The following is a 13,965-nucleotide window of genomic DNA, read 5'->3' as shown; positions in this document are numbered from 1 at the left end:
GTGTAATAAAGACAGAGTCAGCCTCTTCTCAGTGATGCCCCATGACAGAACAAGAGGCAATGGGCACAAACTGAAACACAGAAAATTCCATTTGAACACGAGAAAACACTTTCTTACTCTGAGGGGGGTTGAACACTGGTTGCTCAGAGAAGTTGCAATCTCCATCCTTGGAGATACTCAAAACCCAACAGGACATGGTTCTGGGCAACCTGCTCTAGCTAACCTGGCTTGGGTGGGTTGGACCAGATCATCTCCAGAGGTGCCTTCCAAACTCACCTATTCTGTGATTCTATTCTGTGATTAATCCACGAAAAGTTCGGTACACTTTTGGATGGAGGTGAGCCAGCCCCTGCACCACAACAGCATGGAGAGAAACCGGCAATTGAAGGAGGCTGTGCCTGAGCCGCTGAGTAAGACAGAGGGGAGTAAGCTGAATACAAAACATAGCAGTGTCTCGGCCATCTGAAGTTGCCACCCTGGCYTTGACAGGGCAGTGTTTAGACAGGGAGCAGTGGAGACAGGTGCACAGACCCCTATCAGGCAAAGCCACACAGGAGGCCAGTTTAAGATGAAATGAAGTGTGACCATCACCTAGAGCCTGGAGGCCCACTTCAGCTGGGGCTTCACCTGTGGGGTTTAGACAGGATGGATACCAGCATCTGCACTACAATCCTCCTGCCTGCCAGCAAGAATGGGGACAAGGGACAAGGATGGAAAATTCTAACAGAAAAAACACTCCTGATGGTGCTGTCCCTTTGCAGGCAGCTAGGAAACAGCAGTGCAATCCTGACATAGAAGAGACTGAGCGACTCAGTGCCCCACACCAGTAAGAGGGAGGCTACCCTCCTTGATTTTATTGTGGAGGGTTTTATGAGTTAACGCAACACATTAATCAGGCAACAGCCCTAGCTTTGGCTTCAACTGAGAACAGATGCAGCATCGCTATGGCCTCAAATGTGCCTCCTGCCATCCACCTGCCTCTCCCTCTTCACACTGTGAAAAATGACAGGTGAATGGGAAARGAAATAGTCACTTTATAATGGATGAATGCAGCAGTTTGCAAGAGGGAGAGAGAGCAATGAAAAAGCGTTAATATTAAAGTAATAAAGCTTGTGGCCATTTTTCAGTCTGAAATGCATAACACCATAAAACAATGCTTAAGGCACTCACTTCTGTTCCAAACCACCTGCATGTTAAAGCACCCTGCTAATAGCACAGAAGTTGTTTATTACTACTCTCATTTTAGTCTGAATCCAGGAGAGTAATAAAATAGAATTTTTTCACTCAGCACAAGAGCCCAGGTGGCCTTGGATTTTCTTTAGTATGTCAAGCCTTACTATGTCAACTGCAATTCTTGTCCAGTTACTAATCCATTCATTTCTAAAAAAGATGTCTAAATATCATATTGGAGCAAATAGAAACCATCCCCAGTGCTTGGCATACAGATGCCATTCATCCTCTTTGGATCCTGAAACAACTCTTGGTGAGCTGTATTTAGTATAATTTATGATAGCTGTTTTGTCTGGCGGTATGCATCCCTTGTATCCATGTGCTTCCCCAAAATGTTTTGTGTGGTGGAAGGTGAAATGAACTATTATTTCCTCTCCTGAGACAATTCATCCCCCAAAATGGTAATGAACAAGCAACGAAACACAATGGTAGAACAAATAAATGAAGGGAATAGCATTCTTTTGAAATTAAGAGTTATGCTTTACTCGTTTTTTTAACATGTTTGTATGCTTTTTAATAAAAGCATATGATTCAAAGACACTCATTGGCTTTTTCTCCTTTCTGTCTAAGAGAGGATAGAAGAGTARTGATACTTTCAGAAATGCTCAAGGACTGAGGGAAAAAAAAAAAAGAAGAAGAAGAGCATGTGGAATTGCAGGAAAAACAAAGAAGAAGGAAAAGAAGAAATTGCCATCACACTGTTCTGCTCTCACCACAAAGTGAGGAAGCCAGCCATGAGAGTTTTTCAGGGACATCTGAGAGATCACCGGGTCTTGAGCTACCTGGTGAATTCCTTAGAACCTGCAGTACGGTGAAATTGCCAACTATTAACACATACTCTAAGTTACACAGGCTTACCAGGAGCTACCTAACAAACCATGAATCAGCACACCATCAACAGCATCAGCTTCCTATTGACTAATACGCCAGAGACAAATACACTGATATGGTCGATGACCCATACAGTGACAGTCTTGCAGTGCAGTTTACACATTTTTCACCAAGCCAAGGGCACTGATAACTGCCCTTCCCTTTCTCCTCTTTCATAAATCAGGCAATTTCAAAGGTATCATTTTTCCTTTTTCACATATGCAAATCCCATATCTGAATACAAGTCCAGGACATCCACAGAAATCCAGACGGGCTACATATTATGAAGAACAGTAAAATAAATGGCRAAATAAAACCATGTTCCTTGGGAGTAGTATTTTCAGATCTATTTTTCCCATGTTCCCCATCATAGAAAATATTACACTGTTCATTCTCCTTCCCTTAATTGCCATAGATGCAGTGCTACACTGCTGCAGCAATACTGTTCCCATCTCTGTAAACTGCTTCACATCTGAACACCTTTTTGCAGTCCTGACTCCTTCCTTTCTTGCTTTCAGTCAACCAGATGCACCCCTCAGTTCACCTGCCCTTCCTTTCTAGACAGTGCAGGTAACAGGCCAGCTTGTATACAATCAAATAAGTTAAACCTTCCCAGCACAGCGGTGTCATACACACTTTCAATGTCATTGATGTTCTGGTCCAGGAAAAGTTGGCATCCACAAGGATGCTTAAAATGAGAGATAATCCCTCTCTCACGAGTGCACAGAGAAGCCTAGCAAGCATTCCAACCTTTGCAAGCCTGAGGAACAGTCCAGTATTAAACCTCAGTCAACATAATGCTTTCAAGAGACTTTCAAGTGGATCCATATAATGAGTAGAATTTCAAAGCAGTCACTTTCCATAGGGCAGCTGCCATGTGCTACTGCACCATCAGATGCCTTTCAAAGTGCTTTGAGCTCAAGAGAGTCTCAGGAAGCACAAAATGAGACATTCATAGCCACTGAGTATATTGTCCTCTCTCCAGGACTCCTGGGACTACTGGTGGTCCTCTCATATTGCTACCAGCATGCAAGGCCTGCATTGTCCCATTCATTCCTGGGCTTCTCACTACCAGCTGCTGCTTCTCTCTATAGCTTAAAAAACTTCTTTCAAAACATCTAAACACCCTCTCCCAGATATACTGTCTGTAGAGAAGGGAAAAGAAAATACTCTTGTAAAAAGCATCCGTTGCTAGCCTTGAGAAGACAACACGTAAGACAAGACTGTTCAGCATGAAACAATACAATCTCAGCTCTAGTGAAAATACTCCTCAAAATGAATTCTTTGGGGTTAAAAAAACCTGCTTTGCACAATCCAGAGGAAGAGCACACTAGGCACCTCATAAAAGGAAGGCTAGACTGAGTGACATGTGCCACAACRAATGCGAATAAATAAATACAGATAGTCTTCTGACTTTCACAGCCACCCTACAGAATGAGAAGAGACCATTTGCTAGCATCCACAGCTCGACTGCACTACAGCAAGCCAGGAGACTGCGTGCTACCACATGGTTACCCAGTGTGCAAGTCTCAAGAAGTGCTGGAAAGCTATTATGACAGCTCACTTTGTCCATTTGCCTTTCCATTGGGAAACACGACTTCTCCTTTCTCTTCCTACCAAAGAAATTGTCATCTTACAAATGACAGTTCTCAAATTCTTCAATGTTGCAACACTGAAATGTACTTTGTCTGAAGAATACATATTAAATGAAAGATGTGGAAATGACAAGTCAAAAATCAGTATAACTTCATCTACAGAGTTAACTCTCTGTACTATAATTTCATAGAATTAAATTACTGTTATGSTTGCACAAACAACTTGATTAAGAATGAGTGGTTAATTCATCATCAATGATTTTAACAGCTGCCTTAATATGGCAATCACTTACTTATACTGAAATAAACACTAGCTTTCTCTTAGAACATTAGTATCAAAATCAAAGAAAAAATATTCAATTTATAATCTTCTAATAATTATTTTATTTAAAATTAGAAAATTATTGCCCAGGTAAAATTCTATATTCCAAATTTACTCAATAAAATGCATACCTGGCTCAAAACTTGAGATAGATGAAGGAAAAAAAAGAGAAAAAAATCAGTTCACATCCTTCCCTTCACAATGGTGTTCTTTCAGTTTAGTTATTTCTTATTTCTTCTGTGTTTTTCATAATGTTTGTATCAAAACTGTTGTTGACATTTAAATGAATTTTTAAACATTATTGGAGTATACATATTTTCTTATAAAATGGAATTTTGTGGAAGTTATTATTTTTTATAAAATCTAACTTTTCAAAAACTTTTTAAAATGTTAAAAATCCTACTGAGATAAAATTAACTTGGAAAAGCCTTCATACAATATGACAACGTTCATTTAAAACATAAAATTTTAGTTAACACCTTTATTTTTCTGTCTGACTAAAAAGAGGACATTTTTCCATCAGAATTTTCTCCATCCGAGCCTTTCAATCAATCCTCCTCAAAGCAAAGAGAAGCTCATCTTCCCCRCACTGATGTTCCCAGGAATTTGTGAGCAGGGCTACAAAGTGGCCCCACTTGATGCTGCTTCATGGCAGATATAGCTACAGTGGTAGAACTTAATTCTCCAGGAGAAAAACAACACATGAGAGCTTGTGAGACAACACCTCTGACACGGGGCACATCACGAACGGAACTCAATGAGCAAAACCCACAGTGTGACTCYGGCTTAGAAGACCTGCAAAGAATGAAGATACACTGACGGAAGCAAATGACCATTCTGCATAACACTGCCAGCAGAAAGCAGTCTTAAAAATAGCATTAAGTCCTCTTGGGAATAATTACTGCACCACAGGCAATCTTCCTGCTGGGTACAGGAAGAGGAGCTGTTGCTGTAAGACCTTTGTGGGGTGCTACACTGACTCCCCATTGCTCCTTAAGCTCCAGGAAGCTGCTGGCTTTTGAAGGAACCCTAAGAAATCGAAGGGCTTTTCTAAGGTTACTATAAGCCTACAGTCGACAGAGGTGCACTGGAAGAGCAGAAGCACACTGCAGAAAATGGGCAACTCTCCAGCTCGCAGTCCATTCAACAGGAACACTCACATTTCTCTTTGAAGGACAGGGCTGACTTAGGYTTTGCATTGGTGGTACGGAGGGAAGATCGGCGTTTTGGCTTTGTTAGCGGTGGGATTATCAAGTTGCTGGAGGGCTTCAAGTTCTGCAGAAGCCAGGAGACCAAAACCTGCTCCCTGCACTGGCGGCATCTGCGCTCACAGAGGTAACAGCTCCCAGCAGCTGGCTCCTGCTGAGCTCAGGAGCTGCAAGGTTCCTACTGAGCTGCAAACAGCRTCTTCACTTTTTCTCCTTTCCCCGTTTGACAGCCACACAGAAATACTTGCCGACTGGGACTGTTACAACAGTGCTAGGGGAAAACAGCCCAGCTCAGGCACAGGTGACATCTCTCAGCTGTAACACGAGCGTGATGGCAGACTAATTCACCTCACTGCCGTGACATGTTAAAGCTAGCTTTGAAATCTCCACGTTGCCTGTAGTCACACTTCTGTTGAGCATCCCTGCACAGCCACTGTGTAGCCAGGCCAACACAGCAGAGATGGAAAACACACAGAATAACCACATTTTGGGTAGATTCATACTCCTTTATGCACTAGTGCACTAGAACCTTTTTTTTTTTTCCCCCAATGAAATCATGGAAAGACATTAGTAGTTTAGGTTTAAATACCAATCTACCAACAGATTTTAAATCCTATTTAATACACACATTCTGCAAAGAACTGGTTCACATTTAAAGCACTACAAGTGTATTTCTGGTAGACAGAGATACAGCAGTCTGAGGGGTGAGACTACTACCAGAGAAAAGGCAATCAATTTAAAAGATACTTTACTTTCTTAAATACTCTGTTCTCAGGTCTAGACAAATCCAGAGGTCCTTTCCATACTCTGCCATTTTGTGATTATGTCCCAGTATCTTAAATAAAACATCAGCAAGAACTACAACTCAGGGAAAAATATATAAATGAAGTGAGTAACTTGAGTTACTTGAGGCAGATCTAGTTCCACACCTTGTTGTACACTGTTGTACACTGAACCATGTTTTTATTTCCTGCTCATGTCATGCATGGTTGTAAAATCRATGTTGTCTGTATGGAAAATACGCATTTCACAGGGCACTTTACTTGCAATGAGTTACACACACATGCCCYCAGAAGCAGAATTTGGGTGTGAAAGTTTTGCATCCTTTAGGTAGGGTTTATGAACCTTCCTAATACTGAACACAGTTTCCATTACTCCAGTGTGGGTAAAAACGGCCAATCACAGATGTACGATACTAAAAATATTAATTGTAAGGCACATGCATGAAAAGCATTAATTAAATTAATTAATTAGTTAACATTAATTAGTTAACACAGCAAGTCCTTCTTGAGAAATGACTGCATTAGTAAATAGATATTAAAGCTGAACAATTATTGTATTGCTCTATGATGTTATACTGTAAAYCAATTCTCACTCATATCAACATCTAAAAGCAAAGAACTACATCTGTAAATATTTATTCATGTCACTAAATTTTAATAAAAAAATTGAACAAGAATTACTCAGTTAACAACATCTTAATATGCCCTAATAAATGCATGTACAATGGAATTATCTGGAAACTCGTGAAAGGTGAAGATTATTTTTGAAATGACAGCATGTCTCACATGGCCAAACTTTTGCTAAATAAATCCATAAATAGCTAATGAACCGATTAAGTGATTAACTCATTTCAATGCATCAAACACCAATTTGGGCACCTACTTTCCTGCAACTTGTTTTAAGAACACTATCCAAAAGGAAGGAAGAAAGTTGAAGCTTTTTTTTCCAAACCATAATTATAGAAAAAAAATCCCATAAAGTAGAGCAAGAAGGCTTGAAAAACAAACAAACAAAAAAAACTCTGAAATTTGTCCCTACGTAAGCAGCTGGTAGATCTCCTCTGTGATCCCAGGAGAAGCTGAACCGAGCTACGGTAGAGCAAACTTTCTAAAATTCCATCTTTTGTTACCAATTTTAAAAGCTTAATCAAATGGATTGTAGTAAGAAATATTTTCCCTCCTTCATTTACAATCCTGTCTTAGAAAATCTGAGGCCAATTCATGTCCCTCTACAAAACAGATGCAATATCTGCCAAGGGAAAAGTACTCTGCGGAAACAAGGCACCAAAGCTTTCTCTGGAGTCTCCTGTTGGGTTTGTACCCTTAAAAGGAAGCAGAGATTTCATCCTGCTGGTCGCCAGCTTGCCAAACTGAGCCCTTTGAACTGCTGGGCATCTTGTGACCACATTTACTCAGGGATTCTTTGTGGCTTTCTCCTACCGTGTTCTAGCACAGCCAGCAGAATTATTTTCATCTCCTGGTATCAGTCAAGTTGCCAAGTTGCTATCTGACTATTAGTCTAACAAATTAAAAAAAAAAAAAAAAAACTTATCACCTCTGCTCTATACTTCTATACGGCTTCTATACAGCTGGCTTATCCACGATCAGCGAGGAACTCGAGCCTGGAGGTAGCCTTGCTTGTGAACAACAGCGCTACACCACAGGGCCAGGTGGTTCATGCTCTGAAAAAAAAAAAAAAAGAAAAAAGAAAAAAAAGAAAAAGAGAGGAAGCACCACCTCAATTTTAAACTCACAATAACAAAAATATCTTTAAAACTTATCAAGGACTGAGAGCAGCAAAACTACTTGTAAAGCCTTAAACAATTCTGTTTTTCATTTCACGGTATTAAGTTTGATTTCTATTTCTGTTTTATGCTGAATACAGAGTTCCTTTAAGCACCAAGTCTAAAAAAGGCAGCCCACCGCACGCCCGCGGCAGCCTTGCCCGCTGCCCTTTCCTCCGAGAGCTGGCGATCCCGACGCACCCTTTGCCGCTCACATCGCTTCTCACGGGAGAACGGGTTCACGGCAGGGAAACAACTACGCACATCGCGGTGCAGGCAATAATCAACTGGCGAGATGCGGCTGCCCCTTCGCGATTATATACCGCAGCACAGGTAAAGCAGAGCACTTGTAGAGCACTGGCCTTTTTTTTTTTTTTTTTTTTAATGTTGTTGTTTGTATTTTTGCCCATCAGGTTTCACAGTTGCTTTACATGCCTTTCCCCCTCCTCCTTGAAAATGTTCTTTCTATTCTGGCTAGCTAGAACTTGACCAAGTGGATTTAATCCACCTAGAAAGCAATTTCCTGGACAAATTTTCTGTTTCTATGTGTTAACGTATTTCTCTGTGTATTTCACTTTGCTATATCTTCATTTCATTCACTACATATAAAAATGATATATATGAAAAATAATGCAGAGAAGAACCCTGGAGGAAATACTGTCAGGGAACTACAAAAACAGACACAATATATGTATGTCAAGCAAAAGAAATATAACTAAAGTAATTATGCAAAAGACAAAACAAAGAGTTATTCTGATCCTTTAATTAAATATCAGCCAAAATAGTTTTTTCAAGCAGCATTCTTTAATTCATAGGTCCATGTATAAGAAATTCAAGGTTGCTGCTATCACTCGTTACTTGGTATATTCATGCATGACTACATAAAGTAAGCAAGAGTCAACATTATGGTAAAGAAAARAAATGGAGTGTAAAAACATTTTCCCTTACAACACCAAACGGAAGTCATACTCAATTTAAATAAATATTTTGCTACTTCATGAAAGCCAAATCCATGTATTTTCTCAAACTCTCTTTAGGAGTTAGAGGGAAGTTATCCYGCTATTTTAGCCTGCTTTACATAAAATTACACAAAAAGTTTGTGTTCACAACACACTGAATGAATTAAACCCTTTTTTGCATTTTATAAGTTGTTTGTGACTAACATTTTAGCTCTCTTGAAAAGGTGAAGAACAAATAGAATCAGCCAATGTCTTTGTGCACGGCCTATGCGGATAGCTCATCCTCTATAGAGACAAATTTCGGTGATTTCAGTCAGCAAGCTGTRACAGCACATGGTAAAACTATGATACGCACCAAAAGCTTACAGTCRCATTAATTTGTAGCAAAATACATCAGACTGTGCTTTCTGAAAAACAGCAGTTTTGATTTCCCGTGCAACATCTGAATGGCTTCTTTTTCTGACCTTGATGTTTCACATCCAGTCCCTGCATACCATTTTCTTCTTTTTCTCTAAATTCTAAACATTTTCCCTACTATTAGTTCTTCTGCACTTCTGTGGTGACAGTTTTTTCCTTTACACTCCTATATACACTGTGCACAAGCTGTTAAACAGAATTAGTCCACATTCCTCTTTCAAATCAGTCACTACTGGCTAAAATTTTTTCAGCAGAGTATCATACCCAAGAATCCAACCAATTTTACATTTGCAAAAGCTCAAGAGAAGCCGGACTCAGTGAAACAGAAGAAAGGAGGAAGAAGTGAAACRGAGAAGGGAGTGTTTGTGACTGATATTCCAGCATACAGAAAGAATTATGTTTTTATTTTGATGAAGAAAAAGCCTAATACATTATCATTATAAACAGGGTGGCTAGGTGCAGAGCTTTCCCCTCACTCCTGCAAACACCGTTTGGCAGTCAGAGTGAAGAAAGGTTTTGCAGAGGTTCGAGGCTGTGCTGAACCTCCAATGGCCACAAGAAGTGTTTGCTAGAGGAGGACTGAATACCAAGTGGCTTCATGGGGAAGGGGCATGAACCAGCATTTGGAAGATGGGCTGCGTGTGCCCAGTACCACCCGGCTGTTAGGCTCTGCACAATGCAGCGATCCAGGTTAGTTCAAAGGGACAACATCAACAAGAGTGCTCTCCTACACCTCACCTAAATAAGGAAAAAGATTCCTTATTTACCCCGAGCATAAAGATACTCTTCAAATTCCATGACAAGTCTTTACTACAAGGTCCCCTTTACCATTCAAAGCYAGCAAATATGAACTCAAAAATGAACAACTTAAATTACTTAGAAAAATAAAGCCACGTGGTTTTCATAGATCAAGCAAAGTATAAACATCAATACAAGCAATTCCCCCCAGAAAAGCAAAAATCATAGCCTGATTAATTCCTTCAGTCGCCGTCCACTAATATATCATTTAATAGTGAACAGGAACAATCCAAGTGATAATCTAAACTTAAAGTGCTACTTTTAAAAAATGAAATAAAAACACTGGCAGAGATACTAGGAAGAAAAAAGTGACATTGGAAAACTGACAAGATTCTGGAAGATGAATAATTCAAGGCTAAACATCCTTCCTTCACCATGTGTTAGGACCACAAGGCAAGAGGAGAAAAACAAGATGTGCGTTATGTGAAACCAGTGTCAAAGAGCAGAAGAAACTGGTGGATAATAAAGAAATAATCTATTGTATATGTGCTGATTTACTGAGTAACTTCAAGTCTGGAGGCATGTTATCCCTTCTTGTAGAGAGACTGAAAAAGATAAACTTGCCAAGTTTACGTGTACAGGCAGTGGAACATGCTGAGTACAGGATCCACAGGGAAAATAAGCATAATCTCAGATGATGGTATAGCAAGRGGAATCTCTCTGGGACACCTCTAATGTTCTCCTTCACATTAGGAGGAGGATAATGCAATTCCAGGAAGTAGTCACAATTCTCCCTCCATAGCTTGTTTTTTTCATCTCTCACTTCTGCATTTTCTACCCTCTGGAGATGGGCATTTACACCTACTGGAAGCTGCTAACTCACATGGGGATGGATGAGAACAAAAACTGCTCTTCTACAGAAAAATCCTGCAAATACAGTGGACATCCCTCTATGATTTCTTTCTTTACCTGGATTTCCCCAGGCGGTAAGGCAGCCGCCTTTGGTGGTTTCGCTCCCCTCCATTTCAGCACCTCTCTAGTTCTGCACATCCTGACTCTTTCTTACACATACTAGAAAGCAGCACAGAGCATCTTCTTACCTCCTTTGCACCTACTGTGAAGCCCAACAGATGCATAACAAAACAGGTGAGTGTTAAGAAAGAATTAGTTTAATTACAGCAACTCCCCCTTTTTTAGTGAAAAAAACTTCGATGTGGAATTTAGATCCACCAGGAATGTTGTAAACATTTCTTGTTAGCTCTTGATAAAAGCGTGGCTCAGAATGGAGTAGGATCACATGCAACTATCCAGCAAAGCAAAGGAATGAGTCATCAGTCTGCAAACTGAACAACAGACCATATTGTAAATTCAGACCAAGGTAAGCACAGTAATCAACGAAAGGCCAGTTTCTAAATTACACCTCCGGAGAAAGCAGTCTAGGAAGGCAACTTATAAATATACCTACCTAGGCTAGCACTAAAAAGTGTTCAGGGAATCCAGTGGGTCATTTAGAGAAAAACTCCACAGAATTTAAGAGGGAACAAATCTCACTGAAAAATGTTGAAAACAGCTGAAGAAAATCCATTACAGGAATACAGATGCCTGTAACTTTCTTGGTCTAGTCTTGTGTACTATGCTCTTACAGGTTGGCAAAAATATTACAGATTAGGAAAATGTCATTTTCTAATAAACTAAGTACTTTAAACTAATTTATAGAGAATTCTATTTGGTTTGTCCCTACTAAGATCAGCACAATTTCATCCATAGAGGGGGAGAAAAAGACAACTATGGAAATGCTCTCTCATATTGGATTCAAGTAGTTTCTTCTCTGGCTAAACAAAGATAACATGCTCTCATAAAATGTGAGTATTTCCCGTCAACCTAATTGACAAAAAAGGTTCAAATTCTGCTTGCAGTTTCATTGGTCTAAATGCAAGTAATCTAGGTATTAACTTTATTTTTCAATCAAAGCAACTGAAAGCAAAACATGTCCCAGAAGATTTACACTTTGATTAYTGACAATAAGCTCAGATCACACAGCCCATCTGCTCAATATTACACCAAGAAAGAGGTGGGCAGTTTCAGAGAAAGTTGCACACAGTGGTTTCATTCCTATTCACAATTTACCCCTACTGTTTCACTCACCCACTCCCTCTTCACCAAAGCATGAAATGGCAGTTGCTTAKATTTACACTGTTCAATATTCAACTACTGCCATCACAAATTACTAAATAAATTAACAAAGTGCAACCATTCCACATAATAAGTCCCAAACACCATGCTAGCCAAATGTATATCCAGATGTTTCACTGGCCTCTCAAATTCTCCTGCCCTCTCATCACATCAAGTATACTTCTCCCCCAAATCCTCACCTGCAGCTACACCTCTCTGAGCACTGTATCCCATGAATTACCTCTTCAGCTACTGCATGCTGCAGATTATGGTTACCACTTTCCTATGAACTCTTATCTGCAGCAAATGCAAGGTCGTCTGAACTAGCTTAACCCTCGGTGAGAGATGGAAAGAAGGCAGGAGGAAGGAAAGCCTGGGAATAAGGCTTTTTAGCTCAGTTTTTAYGGAAACTTCTCCAGCTGGTAACTGCTGACTCAGATGCAAGATTCATAGGTTTAATTTAGGTGGCCCTGTGCTTACTAGTCCTTTATTTTAGCACAGATGTGCTGCAACACATTTTGGGCTGACTGTGCAAACCTGGGTAGAGTGAACAACCTGGAAGGGTATGGCTGAGAAGGGTGAGGGGCTCACCAGGAAAAGCAATACGGGAGATACATTAACAGGAGTACTCAAAATGGGGCAATGTAGGATGATACATCATTTAGGGACTTCCAACATGTCCCAAAGAGGGAATACTTCTAAACTTTTGTATTGATACTTCCATACCTGCGTTTGAACAGATTAATAGGCAGATAAATCTGATGGCTATAAAGACTACATCCGTTCCCCTTCTATCTGGACCTGCTTCTTTACTTACTTCTTCTCCAGCTTGTTTGAATTCCATCTCTGTTTCAYGGCTTCTAATTAACTTGTTCCTCACTGCAAGTGTTTGCAGTACAACTAGCTGGGAGAGGAAAAGCACAAGGACATGTGATGAATAAAAAGAACAAACGATGACTATGAAAATGGCCCATTCTAGGAGCTGCACTGCCTAGTGSGATGGAAAGCTGTTAGGGTATTTCTCCTTCCTGTTCACCTCCTTCTGGCAGCATGATAACACAACAGGCTGTGAAACACTGTTTTCCCACCAGATTGCAGCCATGTCCCACCTATCCTACAGGGATCTTCAGCATCCCTGCCACACACACAGTTAAATTCTTTCAAGCCACTACTGACAGAGCACATAGCACACACTAATGCAGCATTAGCAAAACACCAGTAGTTCTGGGACAGTCCTGGACAGATTATTCCAAAAGTATGCTCACTATACTAGAAATAAAGCAGCAGCAGTGAATAATAATCATTAATTGTTCAGCTCTGAACATTCTGATACCTATATAGATTGACTTGGAAGGATAGCTGCTCTTCTACAATGGAAACTCTAAAGGAGACTTCTTTGTGAAAAGGAYAATCATTTAAGATTCCAGACATTTTTTCTACATTTCCTTTTAAAATATTCAGACTTTGGAAGCAGAAGAAATCTCAGTACATAAAACTGCAACTCAAATGTTAGCAGCAGCCTAGCAAAACTCTTTTGCACACTTTCTTGTGAGTTAAAAAACAGATCTACTATAAGGCACAGCATGTACCTCATGGCAACTGTGTAGATTTATGTTTCTGTTCCCTGGGAAATCMCTGCCATGTAAAATGATATGATAAAATGATATGACTAGCTTTACAGGTCAAGGTAAAATCTGTTTACCCGAAACAGATCGAAAATGGAAAATTGATCTAGCAGTCTAAATGCACCAGGCTATCAGAAGGGCTTGAGAGGCAGCATACACCATAGCTGATTTATACAATTGAAACAGCGCAGTCGATCCTTTTCCTTGCATGCTCCCTCATTTGACAACTTCTTTTTTTTTTTTTTTTTTTTTTTTTTTTTTTT

General features: G+C 39.9%; 1 protein-coding gene across 2 annotated transcripts in view; it reads right to left on the bottom strand.

The window, feature by feature from the left end:
* Positions 1-13,965, bottom strand: part of LRRC3B (leucine rich repeat containing 3B) — a 48,070-nt gene that overhangs the window by 16,983 nt on the left and 17,122 nt on the right. Inside the window, exon 2 of one of the 2 annotated variants that reach the window (XM_085311752.1) lies at positions 7,563-7,689. The exons of the other annotated variant lie outside the window; for it this stretch is intronic. The gene's annotated coding sequence lies outside the window, so the exon portion shown is untranslated. The remainder of the gene's footprint in view (positions 1-7,562; positions 7,690-13,965) is intronic. 2 annotated transcript variants of the gene reach the window in all.

This window comes from Rhea americana, unplaced genomic scaffold (genome assembly GCF_003343005.1).
Source record: "Rhea americana isolate MKP2758 unplaced genomic scaffold, rheAme1 scaffold_35, whole genome shotgun sequence".
Classification (NCBI taxonomy): domain Eukaryota; kingdom Metazoa; phylum Chordata; class Aves; order Rheiformes; family Rheidae; genus Rhea; species Rhea americana.
This window is presented reverse-complemented; position numbering and strand designations above follow the sequence as displayed.